Source organism: Salvelinus alpinus, chromosome 34 (assembly GCF_045679555.1).
Source record: "Salvelinus alpinus chromosome 34, SLU_Salpinus.1, whole genome shotgun sequence".
Taxonomy (NCBI): Eukaryota; Metazoa; Chordata; class Actinopteri; order Salmoniformes; family Salmonidae; genus Salvelinus; species Salvelinus alpinus.
Genome location: NC_092119.1, coordinates 12,994,057 through 13,011,547, shown reverse-complemented (window position 1 = coordinate 13,011,547; position 17,491 = coordinate 12,994,057). Strand labels below are relative to the sequence as shown.

The 17,491-nt window shown below is 42.0% G+C and overlaps 1 pseudogene; it reads left to right on the top strand.

Moving 5' to 3' along the window:
- The first annotated feature begins 1,879 nt into the window (after positions 1-1,879).
- On the top strand, positions 1,880-11,584 carry LOC139563501 (ras-related GTP-binding protein D-like; annotated as a pseudogene).
- Positions 11,585-17,491: the final 5,907 nt, after the last annotated feature.

The following is a 17,491-nucleotide window of genomic DNA, read 5'->3' as shown; positions in this document are numbered from 1 at the left end:
ACTACACAGTTGATAATTGTATTAATTGAAATGCTAATCCTTTGCACATGAACGCTCACTCATTCAGGAATAATTGTCAGGTTGACATAATTTCTAGCTGCAGACTAGTAATTAGTATCGAAGATTTGCTCTTATTCTGTCGGGATCGATTGTTTCAGAGTTTAACCATTTCCACTCGTGTAGCCAATGCTCCACGTGGTATGGTTAGCAATTCAACAACCATTACAACCTTAGCTTATACTGAGGTTTTCGCCCCCTCAGCTGACCGCGTGGTCTCTACTTAACCTTCAGCCCCCAACTGACCGAGGTATGCGTGGTCTAAAGAGGATTTCTTCGGGTGGTGTTTTATTCCTAACAGTAGAAAAGGGCTGTCCCATGAGCCAGATCATGTCGGTGCTCATGGAGGAGGGCCAATGACTTAGTTCAACTTTAAAGGGAATACAATTCTCTCACATTTAACAGTTTAAAATCACATTACATAATTTCACAAATAGTTTTATCTTTACTCATTCATTTTATACAATAATTAGATGCAAACCTCATAACGGAGGCTCCTGTATAAACAGAGTTATGGTAATGTGGCTGTATTGTCTTTCATGAGGTCACAAACATGAAACAAAACGGACCGGGTCGTAGCTGGCTTCTCCACCGACCGTTTACACATTCTCCAAAACATGGATATTGTTCAATTCTCAAGTTCTGTGATGTAGAAGCAGTTCCTTTGTTCTCTCTGTGTCTCTTTTTGCATGGCCAGGAGGAGAGAGTCTCCTCCAGGAATTTTCTGAGATAACCTGAGATAACAGAACCTGGGTGTTGGAGGGAGAGAGGGGGAAGCCACTCGCTATACCCAAAGATGACCACGTCATGACACAGGCAATCTCAACGCTGTGCTTTACATGGAAGACATCCTCCTCCCTCATGTGGTACCCTTCCTGCAGGCTCATCATGATATGACCCTCCAGAAAGACAATGCCACCAGCCATACTGCTTGTTCTGTGCGTGATTTCCTGCAAGACAGGAATGTCAGTGTTTTGTGATGGCCAATCGAAAAGCCTGGATCTCAATCCCATTGAGCACGTCTGGGACCTGTTGGATCGGAGGGTGAGGGCTAGGGCCATTCCCCCCAGAAATGTCCAGGAACTTGCAGGTGCCTTGGTGGAAGAGTGGGGTAACATCTCACAGCAAGAACTGGAAAATCTGGTGCAGTCCATGAGGAGGAGATGCACTGCAGTACTTAATGCAGCTGGTGGCCACACCAGATACTGACTGTTACTTTCGATTTTGACCCCACATTTGTTCAGGGACACATTATTCAATTTCTGTTAGTGACATGTCTGTGGAACTTGTTCAGTTTATGTCTCAGTTGTTGAATCTTATGTTCATACAGTACAAATATTTACACATGTTAAGTTTGCTGAAAATAAACGCAGTTGACAGTGAGATGACATTTCTTTTTTTGATGAGTTTATATGGGGGATGCAACCATCCCAGCTCTGCAGAATTTGCTGCGAAGTGACAGAATGTCACGATCGTTTGAAGCATACTCGGACCAACGTGCAGCGTGATCTGGGTTCCACATCTTTATTTAGTGAAACACACAAAACAATAAAGAATAACGAAACGTGACGACAATGGAGTGCTGACATACAACTACCCATAAACAATATCCCACAAAACACAGGTTGAAACAAGCTACCTAAATATGATCCCCAATTAGAGACAACGATTACCAGCTGCCTCTAATTGGGAATCATACAAAATCACCAACATAGAAAAACAAAACTAGAACCCCACATAGAAAATATAAACTAGACTATCCCCAGTGGTCGCGGATCCAGCCATGGACCCAGGCTGAACACTGTGCCTGGACTGGACCTAGATGCCAAGGAAGGCTCCTGCCATGGAGCAGGACTGGACACTGACCCTGGCCTGGACATCGGTGCAGAGGAAGACTCCTGCCATGGAGCTGGACTGGACGCCGTGTTTGGACTGGACATCGGCGCAGAGGAAGGCTCCTGCCCTGGAGCTGGAGGTTCTGGACCGTGGACCGTCTCAGGAGGTTCCGGACTGTGGACCGTCGCAGGAGGTTCCGGACTGTGGACCGTCGCTGGAAGCTCTGGAGCGTCGCTGGAAGAAGTTTGGAACCAAATCAAATTTATTTATAAAACCCTTCTTACATCAGCTGATATCTCAAAGTGCTGTACAGAAACCCAGCCTAAAACCCCAAACAGCAAGCAATGCAGGTGTAGAAGCATGGTGGCTAGGAAAAACTCCGTAGAAAGGCCAGAACCTTGGAAGAAACCTAGAGAGGAACCAGGTTATGAGGGGTGGCCAGTCCTCTTCTGGCTGTGCCGGGTGGAGACACCAAGACTCTTCCTAGAGATGGCCGCTTGGCCAAACTGAGCAGTTGGGGGAGAAGGGCCTTGGTCAGGGAGGTGACCAACAACCCGATGGTCACTTTGACAGAGCTCTAGAGTTCCTATGTGGAGATGGAGAACCTTCCAGAATGACAACCATCTCTGTAGCACTCCACAAATCAGGCCTTTATGGTATAGTGGCCAGACGAAAGCCACTCCTCAGTAAAAGGCAAATTACAGCCCGCTTGGAGTTTGCCAAAAGGCACCTAAAGGACTCTCAGACCATGAGAAACAAGGTTCTCTGGTCTGATTGAACTCTTTGGCCTGAATGCCATGCATCACGTCTGAAGGAAACCAGGTACCATCTTTACGGTGAAGCATGGTGGTGGAAGCATCATGCTGTGAGGATATTTTTCAGCGGCAGGGACTGGGAGACTAGTCAGGATTGAGAAAACAATGAACAGAGCAAAGTACTGAGAGATCCTTGATGAAAACCTGTTCCAGAGTGCTCAGGACCTCAGACTGGGGCGAAGGTTCACCTTCCAACAGGACAACGACCTTAAGCACACAGCCAAGACAACACAGGAGTGGCTTCGGACAAGTCTCTAACTGTCCTTGAGTGGCCCAGCCAGAGCCAAGACTTGAACCTGATCCAACATCTCTGGAGAGACCTGAAAATAGCTCTGCAGCAACTCTCCCCATCCAACCTGACAGGGCTTGAGAGGATCTGCAGAGAAAAATGGGAGAAGCTCCCCGAATACAGGTGTGCCAAGCTTGTTGTGTCATACCCAAGAAGACTTGAGGCTGTAATCGCTGCCAAAGTTGCTTCCAACAAAGTTCGGAGTAAAGGGTCTGAATACTTATGTAAATGTGATATTTGAGTTTTGTATTTTTAATACACTTGCAAACATTTCTACAAATCTGTTTTTGCTTTGTCATTATGGGGTATTGTGGGTAGATTGATGAGGGGAAAAAACTACTTAATACATTTTAGAATAAGGCTGTAACGTCACAAAATTTGGAAAAAGTGAAGGAATACTTTCAGAATGCTCTGTATATGAATGTTATCTGATGTTAGCAAGTTATTGAATTCATGAACCTTAATTTAAAGGATAAATACCAATAAGAGCTATTTTAATAATCTGCCCATAGAACATTCTTCCAAGAGTATTGATGATCTTCCAGCTGCTTTTTGGTTTGGGGATGCTTTGCTGCCTCAGGACCTGGATGACTTGCCGTAATAGAAGGAACCATGAATTCTGCTCTGTATCAGAGAATTCTACAGGAGAATGTCAGGCCGTCTGTCTGTGAGCTGAAGCTAAAGTGCAGCTGGGTCATGCAGCAAGACAATGATCCAAAACACACAATCAACAATCAAGTCTACATGAAAATGGTTAAAAAGCAACACATATTTTTTTTTTGAATGGGCTATTCAAAGTCCAGACCTAATCCCAATTCAGATGTCGTGGCAGGACTTGAAATGAGCAGTTCGTACTTGAAAACCCACAAATGTCGCTGAGTTAAAACAGCTCTGCATGCAAGAGTGGGCCAAAATTCCTCCACAGAGATGTGAGAGACTGATCAACAACTACAGGAAGTGTTTGGTTGCAGTCATTACAGCTAAATGTAGTACAACCAGTTATTGAGCATAAGGGGGCAATTACTTTTTCACACAGGGGAATTTAGTTTTGCATAACTCTGTTAATTAAATAAAGAAAAAAAGTATCATTTTTATTTTATTTGTGAACTCACGTTCCCTTTATCTAATATTAGGTTTTGGTTGATAACATTCAGTATAAAAAATATGCAAAAATAGAGAAAATCAGAAAGGGGGCAAATACTTTTTCATGGTACTGTATGTTCCTCTCATGTTCTTGGCTCTTTCTAGAACAGCTACCTTGTCCTTGAACCTCAGAAACTTGACCACTAACTGCCTGGGCCTGTCACCTGGGCCAGGGGTGGGTTTTCCAGTCCTGTGGGCGCGCTCCACCTCAATCTTCCTGTGGTCCATCTTCAGTTTCTCCAAGATAATTTCCCTCACTTTGTCCTCAGACTCCGTCCAGGTCTTGTGGAGATTCTGCAATCCCGTCCACAACAATGTTGTTCCGCCTTGATTGTCCCTGGAGATAATCTGATTTCTGCGTCATTGTTATCATGGATTCACATACAGAACTGATGTCCTCTCTCAAAGACTTACAGGTTGCTGTCATCTTGCTGTTCTTCTATTTCAACTCATCGAGCTGACCCTGGGAGAACTGCAGACTGTTCTTCAGGTCCTTTATTTTATTAGTTGGCTCCACCAGTATTTGGACACAACACTATTTTCTTGTTGTAACAACTGCTTGCAGAAATATTTGTGTTTGTTTAAAAGATCCTTCACCTGTAATAGAGAGACACCACTGTCCTCAACGGTACTCCCACTGGCTTTGATCTTTGTCATTGTAGCAACGTAGTCTACGCTGTTACTCCTCGCAGATCCAGACAGGGCAGGTCGCAGGGAAGATGTAAACCTCAACAAACAGCAGAGATCTAGACAGTCCCGCGAGCAAGGCACTTAACCCTAATTGCTCCTGTAAGTCGTTTTGGATAACAGTGTCTGCTAAATGACAAATGTCAAAATATAAATGTAATTCCTCCCTCAGTAGGGAGCTATCAAGGTCAGAGGAAGCATGTTATTGGGCCAGCTTAGCACCAGGGCCAGAGATGACACTGTTTGCTCTGAGTTTGTCTGGGACTACAATAAAAATGGGTACTGTTGGGGGTACTCGAGGACTGGAGTTGGGAAACACTGATCTTATTGATCACTCTGTCTGCCCCCAAATATATGTCTCTCTCCACCCCCAGGTGGTATTAGTGACCCTCTCAGTGGGGAGGTGAAGCCCAGGATCCTCCTGATGGGTCTGAGGTGGAGAAGGTTGAATGTACCCTTGTTTTTGTCTTGTAAGGAGTTTTCCATGATGCAATGCAAATGAAACAGACGATCAAATCTTATTTTATCTAAGGTGATTTTCTACAATATGTCCCCTATGTGAGAACCAACAAGCTCTGCAGGGAGGACCTGTCCAACAGTTCTTTTGTCAGATCTGGGACATAACCGGACAGATCGACTTCTTCGACCTTTCGACCCGCCCTTCGACTACGAGAGTATCTCAGAGGAACAGGAGCCCTCATCATCATCATCAACTCTCAGGTAACTATATGGAAACTGTGGTGTCCGTGCTTGGGTTGCAAAGTTCCCAACATTTTCTGAAAACTCCTTGGTTTTTCAGAAATCCTGGTTAAAGAATTCCAGGTTGCAGGATTCCTTCTGGGATTGATAAAGTTCAGTTCAAATAAATTCTAAGAATTTCTCAGAACTGTCTATTGTACAGTGCAAGTAGAAAAGTAAAGTATCTTTGGTTTGTGATAGAAAGGAAAAGTTGTTAGATGTGTTCCACTCCTCTTTAATAAAGAGTATCGCTGTGAGGCGCTTCAATCAGCAATTCCTTTTGGTGACTTTGCTGTCTTTGAACCGTCTATGTGTTATTGAAGAGTTCGGTCCAGATCTCTAAGTCCATGGTGTTATCTATTGTGAATGCATCAAAAGGCATTTATGCATTTTTATACAACAAATGTATGAATATTTAGTGTTTACTCTTCCTAGGGCCCACACAAAACATGAAACATGACATAATACAGAACATTAATAGACAAGAACAGCTCAAGGAAAGAACAGCATAAATTAAAAAAAACGGCACACAGTCTACATATCAATACATATCAATACATACACACAGTCTACATATCAATACATATCAATACATATCAATACATACACACAGTCTACATATCAATACATATCAATACATATCAATACATACACACAGTCTACATATCAATACATATCAATACATATCAATACATACACACAGTCTACACATCAATACACATCAATACATATCAATACATATCAATACATACACACAGTCTACATATCAATACACATCAATACATATCAATACATATCAATACATACACACAGTCTACATATCAATACATATCAATACATACACACAGTCTACATATCAATACATATCAATACATATCAATACATATCAATACATACACACAGTCTACATATCAATACACATCAATACACATCAATACATATCAATACATATCAATACATACACACAAAATATCAAGGTCAAATAGGGGAGAGGCGGCCTCTCGTGTGGGGAAGCGGTCTAAGGCACTGCATCGCAGTGCTAGAGGCGTCACTACAGACCCAGGTTCGATCCCGGGCTGTGTCATAGCCGGCCGCGACCGGGAGACCCATGAGGCATCGCATAATTTGCCCAACGTCGTCCGGGTTAGGGGGAGGTTTGGCCGACCGGGATGTCCCATCGTGCTCTAGCAACTCCTTGTACTCGTGTCACCAGGTGTACGGTGTTTCCTCCAACACATTGTTGTAGCTGGCTTCTGGGTTAATGCAAGCAGTGTCAAGAATCAGTGTGGCTTGGCAGGGTCGTGTTTCAGAGGATGCATGGCTCTCAACCTTCGCCTCTAGTGAGTCCGTACGGGAGTTGCAACGATGGGACAAGACTGTTAAAAAGTACAAAAAAAGAAAAACATTTGGGGAGAGGTTTTGTGCTGTGAGGTGTTGCTTTATCTGGGTTTTTTAAACCAGGTTTACTGATCATTTGAGTAATATGAGATGGGAGTTCCATGCAATAATGGCTCTATATAATACTGTATGCCTTCTTGAATTTGTTCTGGATTTGGGGACTGTGAAAAGACCCCTGGTGGCATGTCTGGTGGGGTAAGTGTGTGTCAGAGCTGTGTGTAAGTTGACTATGCAAAACATTTGGAATTTTCAAGATGATCTCCGAGGAACAGCGGCCCTCATCTTCATCATCAACTCACAGGGGACTACATGGAAACTGTGGTGTCCGTGCTTGGGTTGCAAAGTTCCCAACATTTTCTGAAAACTCCTTGGTTTTTCAGAAATCCTGGTTAAAGAATTCCAGGTTGCAGGATTCCTTCTGGGATTGATAAAGTTCAGTTCAAATACATTTAAAGAATTTCTCAGAACTGTCTATTGTACAGTGCAAGTAGAAAAGCAAAGTCTCCTTGGATTGTGATAGAAACTAAAAGTTGTTAGATGTGTTCCACACCTCTTTGATGAGTATCGCTGTGAGGCGCTTCAATCAGCAATCAGCAATTCCTTTTGGTGACCGCTGTCTTTGAACCGTCTATGTGTTATAGAAGAGCTAGGGCCAGATATCTTCTGAGTCCATGGTGTTATCTATTGTGAATGCATCAAAAGAGATTTGTGGATTTTTATACAACGATATTATAAATGTTTTAAAGCATGTCTAGAGTTTAGCTTCGGATGCCCAGACATCACTCACGTTGTCAACGAAACGAGATTTGGAAGGATGGACTCGAAAGACTACTGTGAGTGTAATAGTAATCCTATAAGGCACTATAAATGCATTAATTACACTCAGGTTGTGCATAGAAAGCGTTAGCTACCTTACTTCTGTTAAAACAGTAGAATAGCGTCCAACTTGCTGTATTAAACCAGTGAGAACCTCCCTCCACCACTCAGACCGTGATGGACCTTACATTCCTGATTCAACTCTCTTTATGAATTACATTTTTTTTGTATCTCACTTTATTGCTTTACGTGTTTTCTGGTAGGTGCTACTGCAATTACGTTTTTAGCTGCATTAGTACACATTAAATACATTAAATAAGACTTACTGTTCTTTCCTGTCCTTGTCTGTCTCTAGGATGAGGAGGCACCACCTCACAGTAACCAGGGCCTACAAGGTCAACCCAGACATCAACTTTGAGGTGGTTATCCACAAGGTGGACAGGCTGTCGGACGACGCTAAGTTCTAGAAGCACAGGGACAAATGGGCCAATGACGACCTGGCTGACGTCAGCTTGGAGAGGATACATCTAAGGTTATACCGTCAGCGGCAATTTTGTAAGAAGGGACAAATCTGTCGTGGCTCCATATCAAAATCTTTTCAGCTTCAATAAATCTACCTCTGTAAAATGTGGCCAATTTATTCATGACTACATTTAGCTAACAGTTAGCTGATAGTTAATCCAGAGAGTCTTACCTTTGCCTCGATTTGGCAGATCATCATGGCATTTTTAGTTCTTTATGAACAGCTAATTAGCATTTCATTTTGGGGTGGTAAATACAGGCAAATATATTGATAAAAGTCCCATTGTCCTAGAGAGATTTACACGGATATCAAAACGTCACGAAACACAACCCTTATGGGAAAAAATGAATGGTGGGAAAACGAGTGAAAGCATTTCCCTGTTTGACTGCTTGGTTTTATGGGTATTATGACTCATACTGTGGTATTCTATAAGGAGGTGTCTTCAAATGAAGCTACCATAGCATGACTTACTAGTGGATGGCCAGAGTGCCCTCTTCAAGCTACCATCTAACATTAAGATGTCAATATAATTAACTTACCTTTTAATATCTTACTATGTGTGTACACAGAACTATCCTCAGGAGTAATAGGGTGTAATTCAGCACTTTTGACCAGGGCCCATAGAGAACAACCAGGCTGGTTGTTTGGGCAGAAGTGCTTTGACAGAAACAAAAGATGAATGACATTGCTGAATCGAATGGTTGATTATGAACACTTCAAATTTCATCCAGAAGGTGGCAGTAATAAGTAAAGCATCGCAGGCGTATTGTATAAAGAGGAATATATATATATATACCGTGTAAAGAGAAGATTTCTGATTTGTTTCATTGAGGTTCTTTTGTAAACAAACTGCACAGAAAAGGAACAGCGTGAGAGATATTGTTTAAGTACTATTATGACAACCTGTTGTTGTACGTATTTAATTTGGTAACTAACATCTTACAGTAGATGAAACCATACCCTCACCCTCAGTTTATAACTACAAACATATGAGAAAATACATATTTTACAGATTAAATAATTATTAATACCAAGGTTACAAACTTTATAATATAAACATTTAACTTAGCTTTTATATTTATTCATCTGCCTAGAATATTGAGAGGAGGCAACGTTTTAAAGCTTTCACCAATGTAATTAGCAAAGTGTTTGTTGTATCTCATTAGTATGTTCATAAATATGTATGTTCATAAATAAATAAGTACACAGTATGTGATCCCTTTAATCTCTGGACTTTACATGGAAACTTGTATTGGTCTACACACCACATTCAGTGCATTCCGAAAGTATTCAGACCCCTTGACTTTTTCCACATTTTGTTACGTTACAGCCTTATTCTAAAATTGATTAAACAGCCTTTTTCCCTCAATCTACACACAATTCCCCATAATGACAAAGCAATTTTTTTTTTCGAAATCTAACTATTCAGACCCTTTACTCAGTACTTTGTTGAAGCACCTTTGGCAGCGATTAAAGCCTTGAGTTTTCTTGGGTATGACGCTAGAAGCTTGGCACACCTTTTTTGTGGAGTTTCTTCCATTCTTCTCTGCAGATTCTCTCAAGCTCTGCCAGGTTGGATTGGGAGCACCGCTGCTTGGCTATTTTCAAGTCTCTCCAAAGATTTTAGATCAGGGTTCAAGTCCAGGCTCCTGCTGGGCCACTCAAGGACAATCAGAGACTTGCATTGTCTTGGCTGTGTGCTTAGTGTCGTTGTAAGGTGTTGTTGGAAGGTGAACCTTTGCCCCAGTCTGAGATCCTGAGCGCTCCGGAGAAGTACTTTGCTCCGTTCATCTTTCCCTCGATCATGACTCGTCTCCAGTACCTGCTGCTGAAAATCACCCCAATAGCATGATGCCGCCACCACCATGCTTCACTGTAGGGATGGTGCCAGGTTTCTTCCAGACGTGATGCTTGGCATTCAGGCCAAAAAGTTCAATCTTGGTTTCGTCAGACCAGAGAATCAAGTTTCTCATGGTTTGAGTTCTCTAGGTACCTTTTGGCAAACTCCAAGCAGGCTGTCATGTGCCTTTTACTGAGGAGTGGCTTCCGTCTGGCCACTCTACCATAAAGGCCTGATTGGTGGAGTACTGCAGAGGTGGTTGTCCTTCTGGAAGGTTCTCCAATCTCCACAGAAGAACTGGAGCTTTGTCAGAGTGACCATTGGGTTCTTGGTCACCTCCCTGACCAAGGCCCTTCTCCCCTGATTGGTCAGTTTGGCTGGGCAGCCAGCTCTAGGAAGAGTCTTGGTGGTTCCAAACTTCTTCCATTTAAGAATGATGGAGGCCATTGTGTTCTTGGGGACCTTCAATGCTGCAGAAATTGTTTGGTACCCTTCCCCAGATCTGTGCCTCGACACAATCCTGTCTCGGAGCTCTACGGACAATTCCTTCGACCTCATGGCTTGGTTTTTGCTCTGACATGCACTGTCAGAGCAAATATAAACGGGTGTGAGCCTTTCCCAATCATCTCCAATCAATTGAATTTACCACATGAGACTATAGACTTACTAGTAAAATGCACAAGGGGATACTCCTGGCAGGGATACTCCTGGCAGAGCAAAATTCAGTTGTTGGTACATTATCCGAAAAAGGTTTGGAACCACAGGTCTAAATGATGAATATTGTTCATCCCCTTCATCTGAGGTCCAATTTGTTTGTTCAGTCTTTTGGCACAAAATTCCAACTCAGATATAATAAGTCAGTAAACTTGGGTTGACTCTGTTAGACTGACAGGGCAAATGTAATAATTGATGTGTACAACATTGATCCTGTATAATGTGAAGTGAGCTGCCATCCTTTTAATCAGAGCAGAACAACAGAAATGTGTTATTTTTTGTGGTCAGAGTAGCCACTCCAACAACACAATTTTTAAGTCACCTGTAGATGCAGAAGATGTCTCTGACCACGTCATGGAGAGAACCGACCAACGGTTATAAGCAGAGGGTGGCCGTGGTGTGCTAGCAATCAACTGCTACGCGGTGACGAACAGTGGCATTTCCACATGTAGAATCACTTGGAAATGTACAGAAAATTACGGCTGGTATTCTGATTCAGAGACAATAGCGGGCCAACCTGCTGCTTCTAATCCTTCTGCTGCGTTTGCTCTACTATGTGGTTTCCAAAATCTGTGTACCTTCAGAACTCGGGCATAGAGAAGGTATTTCTGTTTGACGTGGTCAGTAAGATCTATATCGCTTCAGACAGTCTTGTGGACATGCAGACCTACGAGCTGTGCTGCGACATGATCGACTTGGTCAGAAACACCTCCTGCATCTACAGGTGACTTAAAAGTTGTGTGGTTGGACTGGCTACTCTGACAGCAAAAACCAACACATTTCTGTTGTATCCTACATATAATGGACCAACAAAGATGGTATTGTCTTGAGTCTCACAGTCACAACCAGACCTTCACACAAGGCAGGGAATTTTAGTTCTGGTCCTGGGGACCCCAGGCTTTGCAGGTGTTTGTTCCTGTGAGGTGGTAAGGTTGGACCCAGATGCAGAGAAGAGACCAGATGAGGAATCAGTGGTTAAGGATAAACATAATACTTTACTGAGAAACGGTAGCCACAGGATCACAGGACACTTGAAAAACCAACAAACACTAAGTCTCAACCACTCACTCAGGAAACGACTGCACACGGTAAACAATTCAAGCTTCTGCAAAGGACAATGGAAAACACACCTCTTTTAACAGGGAAATCATAATGAGTAAATTTAGAGACACCTCTGTGTCGTTAATGTCTCTAGGATGGTCTCTGCCGCCCTCTGGTGACAGGTCGAACCATGACAGTTCCAGCCCAATTCGGATAATAAAATTAGCATTTAGCAAACGCTTTATTCAAAGTGACTGAAGGCACTGTCAAAACAGACAGTAGATGGGACCCATGCAGGCATTAAACCCACCACCCTGGAGTTGCCAGCAACACTATGCCCCAACCCAAGCCAATTGAGCAATCTGACCCATCAGTATATGTATAGCCGACCTCCAAAATGGATTGTATATTAAAAATAATTTGTCTTCCATCTGGAAGTTGAGGAAAAGTGAACTCTCTGTCTTATTCAGAGAGACCCAGGCAGGGAGTGTGTGTGAATCCTGGTCTGTGTGATCTGTGTGTCTCTGTTCAATTTCACTCCAGCTGAGACACTAATTAGAACGTAATCTGAAATCCCAGTCTGTTTTAGTAAAGAGTCATCATCTGTCTGTCCTGTCTGTCTGTCTGTCTCTGTCTGTCTCTGTCTGTCTGTCTGTCTGTCTGTCTGTCTGTCTGTCTGTCTGTCTGTCTGTCTGTCTGTCTGTCTGTCTGTCTGTCTGTCTGTCTGTCTGTCTGTCTGTCTGTCTGTCTGTCTGTCTGTCTGTCTGTCTAATATACTCGTACACACACACACACACACACACACACACACACACACACACACACACACACACACACACACACACACACACACACACACACACATCTGAAATGAAAAAATCATGAGTACAAGCACATCCTCATCAATATTATTACTCGCACGAATGACTACATTCGTGTTGACATTTCTATTCTCTAAATCCAGCCTTTATTGATATTGGGTAAAAGAGAGGGAGTGTGTGTGAATCCTGGTCTCAGACTCTGTGTGTCTCTGTTCAATTTCACTCCAGCTGAGACACTAATTAGAACCTAATCTGAAATCCCAGTCTGTTTTAGTAGAGAGTCATCGTCTGTCTGTCTGTCTGTCTGTCTGTCTGTCTGTCTGTCTGTCTGTCTGTCTGTCTGTCTGTCTGTCTGTCTGTCTGTCTGTCTGTCTGTCTGTCTGTCTGTCTGTCTGTCTGTCTGTCTGTCTGTCTGTCTGTCTGTCTGTCTGTCTGTCTGTCTGTCTGTCTTTCTGTCTGTCTGTCTGTCTGTCTGTCTGTCTGTCTGTCTGTCTGTCTGTCTGTCTGTCTGTCTGTCTGTCTGTCTGTCTGTCTGTCTGTCTGTCTGTCTGTCTGTCTGTCTCACTCAAACACACACAAACACAAACAAACACATCTGAAATGAAGAAATCATGATTACAAGCACAACTCCATCAAAAGTATTTCTCTCACGAATGACTGCATTCTTATTTGACATTTATTTTCTATAAATCTAGCGTGTTGTGCTGTCATCAGTCACTAGCTGGCACAGTCATAAAGTAATACAATCTGTTTTTAAACAGATTAACAGATTTAAACAGATCTAACCTTAACCACACTGCTAACCCTAATGCCTAACCCTAACCTTAAATTAAGACCCAGAAGCAAATTTTAGTTTTCATGCATTTTTACAACATAGACAATTTTGACTTTGCATTTGGCCTATCTACAGTGGTGTAAAGTACTTAAGTAAATACAGTTGAAGTCAGAAGTTTACATACACCTTAGCCAAATATATTTAAACTCAGTTTTTCACAATTCCTGACATTTAATCCTAGTAAAAATTCCCTGTTTTAGGTCAGTTAGGATCACCAATTTATTTTAAGAATGTGAAATGTCAGAATAATAGTAGAGAGAATGATTTATTTCAAACATAACGATGGTCATTATGGCCAAACAGTTCTATTTTTGTTTCATCAGACCAGAGGACATTTCTCCAAAAAGTACGATCTTTGTCCCCATGTGCAGTTGCAAACCGTAGTCCAAGGATGAACCAAACTTGTGGAGGTCTACCATTTTTTTTCTGAGGTCTTGGCTGATTTTTTTTGATTTTCCCATGATTTGATTTGATTTGGATCTCTTTTAGTCCCCATTTGGACTAATCTTCCAAGATTCCTTAAACATTAAAATACAATTTATAATACGAACAGATTTTCACATATAACACACTCTTACAAACATACATAATATACTAACATAATCACCCAATAAATACTCAATCTAAAAAATATTGATTCTTCATCTACTATAGTCCCACAACATTTCTATGTATTATATTTAAATGGTTTTAGAATAATGTTTAAATGTATATATTGAAAGGTTTCTGGTTTTTTTTTATTTTTTTTTATTTTTTTTTACCTTTATTTAACTAGGCAAGTCAGTTAAGAACAAATTCTTATTTTCAATGACGGCCTAGGAACAGTGGGTTAACTGCCTGTTCAGGGGCAGAACGACAGATTTGTACCTTGTCAGCTCGGGGATTTGAACTTGCAACCTTTCGATTACTAGTCCAACGCTCTAACCACTAGGCTACCCTGCCGCCCCGTTTGATGATGATGTCAAGCAAAGAGGCACTGAGTTTGAAGGTAGGCCTTGAAATACATCCACAGGTACACCTCCAATTGACTCAAATGATGTCAATTAGCCTATCAGAAGCTTCTAAAGCCATGACATAATTTTCAGGAATTTTCCAAGCTGTTTAAAGGCACAGTCAACATAGTGTATGTAAACTTCTGACCCACTGGAAATGTGATACAGTGAATTATAAGTGAAATAATCTGTCTGTAAACAAATGTTGGAAAAATTACTTGTCATGCACAAAGTAGATGTCCTAACCGACTTGCCAAAACTATAGTTTGTTAACAAGACATTTGTGGAGGGGTTGAAAAACAACTTTTAATGACTCCAACCTAAGTGTATGTAAACTTCTGACTTCAACTGTATACTTAAAGTGCTACTTCAGTAGTTGTAATTTACTTTACTATTTATATTTTTTACTACTTTTCCTTTTATTTCACTACATTCATAAAGAAAATAATGTACTTTTTACTCCATACATTTTCCTTGACACTCAAAGGTACTCATTACATTTTAAATGCTTAGCAGGACAGGAAAGTGCTCTAATTCATGCACTTATCAACAGAACATCCCTGTTCATTCCTACTGCCTCTGACAAGGTAAAAATGTGTCGTTCTGCCCTTGAACAAGGCAGTTAACCCACTGTTCCCCGGTAGGCCATCATTGTAAATAACAATTTGTTCTTAACTGACTTGCCTAGTTAAATAAATGTTACATTTTAAAAATCTGTCAGACTCACTAAACACACATGCTTCGTTTGTAAATTATGTTGGAATGTTGGCGTGTGCCTCTGGCTATCCGTAAAATAAGAAAATTGTGCCGTCTGGTTAGCTTAATATAAGGAATTTATAATGATTTATACTTTTACTTTTACGTTTGATACTTAAGTATATATGAGTAATTACATTTACTTTTGATACTTAAGTATATTTTAAACCAAATTCTTTTAGACTTTTACTCAAGTAGAATTTTACTGGGTGACTTTTACTTTTACTTGTTATTTTCAATTAAGTTATCTTTACTTTTACCCAAGTATGAAAATTTGGTACTTTTTCCACCACTGCCTATCTAAGGGGAAATCACTCAGTTCTGCCTTCAGGACAAGACCATTGACAATAAATGTAAACCTGTGTCCTGTCCTGCTCTGCCATGGTCTGTCTTGCCCTGCCTTGTCCTGCCCTGCCCTGGCCGTGCCGTCAGGCTGACTGTAGCAGACCCTTCCTCGTAGCCATGAGAGGATGATAGTAAACAAGCCAGCCGGGGTAAGCCATGTGGTAACGTCAGCCCCCTCTGGGTTGCCCCAATATGAACCAGGTCTGCTGTTGGACTGCTGTGCCCTGGCAGAGAGGCTGCTGCTGGGGATGTAGGCCTGTCCCTGGGCACTGTGGGTCAGAATGGAAGAGGATGGAGATATGCAACACTAGGCCTTAGGAGGGCTGAGCTAAGGAAGGCTGTTTACTGTGTTTACGCCTCAGGGCAACTACACTCTAGATGAAATGAGCTCTGACGGTACGTCAGACTGGCACACTGTGCAGGCTTTAGGATACTTTATTTTCCTGTGTGTGTGTGTGTGTGTGTGTGTGGTGTGTGGTGTGTGGTGTGTGGTGTGTGGTGTGTGGTGTGTGGTGTGTGGTGTGTGTGTGTGTGTGTGTGTGTGTGTGTGTGTGTGTGTGTGTGTGTGTGTGTGTGTGTGTGTGTGTGTGTGTGTGTGTGTGTGTGTGTGTGTGTGTGTGTGTGTGCGTGTGTGTGTTTTATTGGTAGGTAATTGTTTTTAGTGATCATGCAAATCGAGTGTGGAGCTTTCAAGGTTTCATTGGACCAGTTGATTGAGCTCTCCCCCAAATCCTGGGATTACTAACATGAGGTTGGACAGCATTATCAGGGTCTGCTTCACAAATGGCGCTCCATCTCCTTTATAGTCCAGACTATGTATGGAATGGGTGCCAAAGATGGTGGATAAATTAAGATAGTTCACTCAAGCCGTTTACCATTGTAAAGAATATTCAATGTTCCTGTCTGTGTAAGTAGACGTTTCCTCTCTCGTGTGAGCATGCTTTTCCGCATGAGTCCAATGTTCCTCCATAATATCTGGCATGTTCACGAGAAAGAGGGAACAGCTGGCTCTGGTCTACTTATTGTCCCTTCCCGCTCGCCCCACCCACCCTGCCCGACCAGAAAAATTGCCAGTGAGATGTTTCGCTCTGGGGCGCCCCGCCCCCTCCGTAGGGCGGAGCCAATAAGTAGACCGGAATGGCCTCGCCCTGATCAGAAAAAATGAGGGAGTGGGACGTCTTGCTTTCTCTACCGTGTCTGCATAGTGCTATTTGGGATGCAGCCCATGACAAAACAGCTGGGTTATTAAAATTAATTAGAGGTTTTAGCAAATGGAGTATTTTTCACCTCATTTAGTTAATGAAGCTCTCTGGTGTAGTGTGCAACTTGGCATGCTAATCATTTGGCTTGCTGCTCAGATGGCACTGAAATGTCCCCTGGCCACCACATTGAATGTCCGCTTCTTTTCCTCGTAATTACATTTGACATTTTAGTCATTTAACAGATGCTCTTATCCAGAGCGACTAGTAGTCAGTACATTCAACTAGTAGTGGAAACAACCACATATCAGTCATTGAAGTAGGCCATTCTTTGAAAGGGTCTGTCTTGATTGAGGTTTTCTTTTTGCTCTTTTCACAAATCATAACTACTTGCTGTATCCCCTCAGTGACATGCAGTGAGAAACTATTCTTAACTTGTAGAACCTATGTCACTGCATTTCCCCCTAGAGCTCACGAAAGCATGGGGTTAAGTTCGTTTATGTTCATTTTGATTATTACCATTTGATCGGCATCTGTATATGTTGCGGGCAGGGATCACAAAGGTAGAAATGTATTTAATTGTTTTAATACATGGGGGAATATACAGTAGATTATTTGTATCCGTACATCAATTGGGCCATAACTG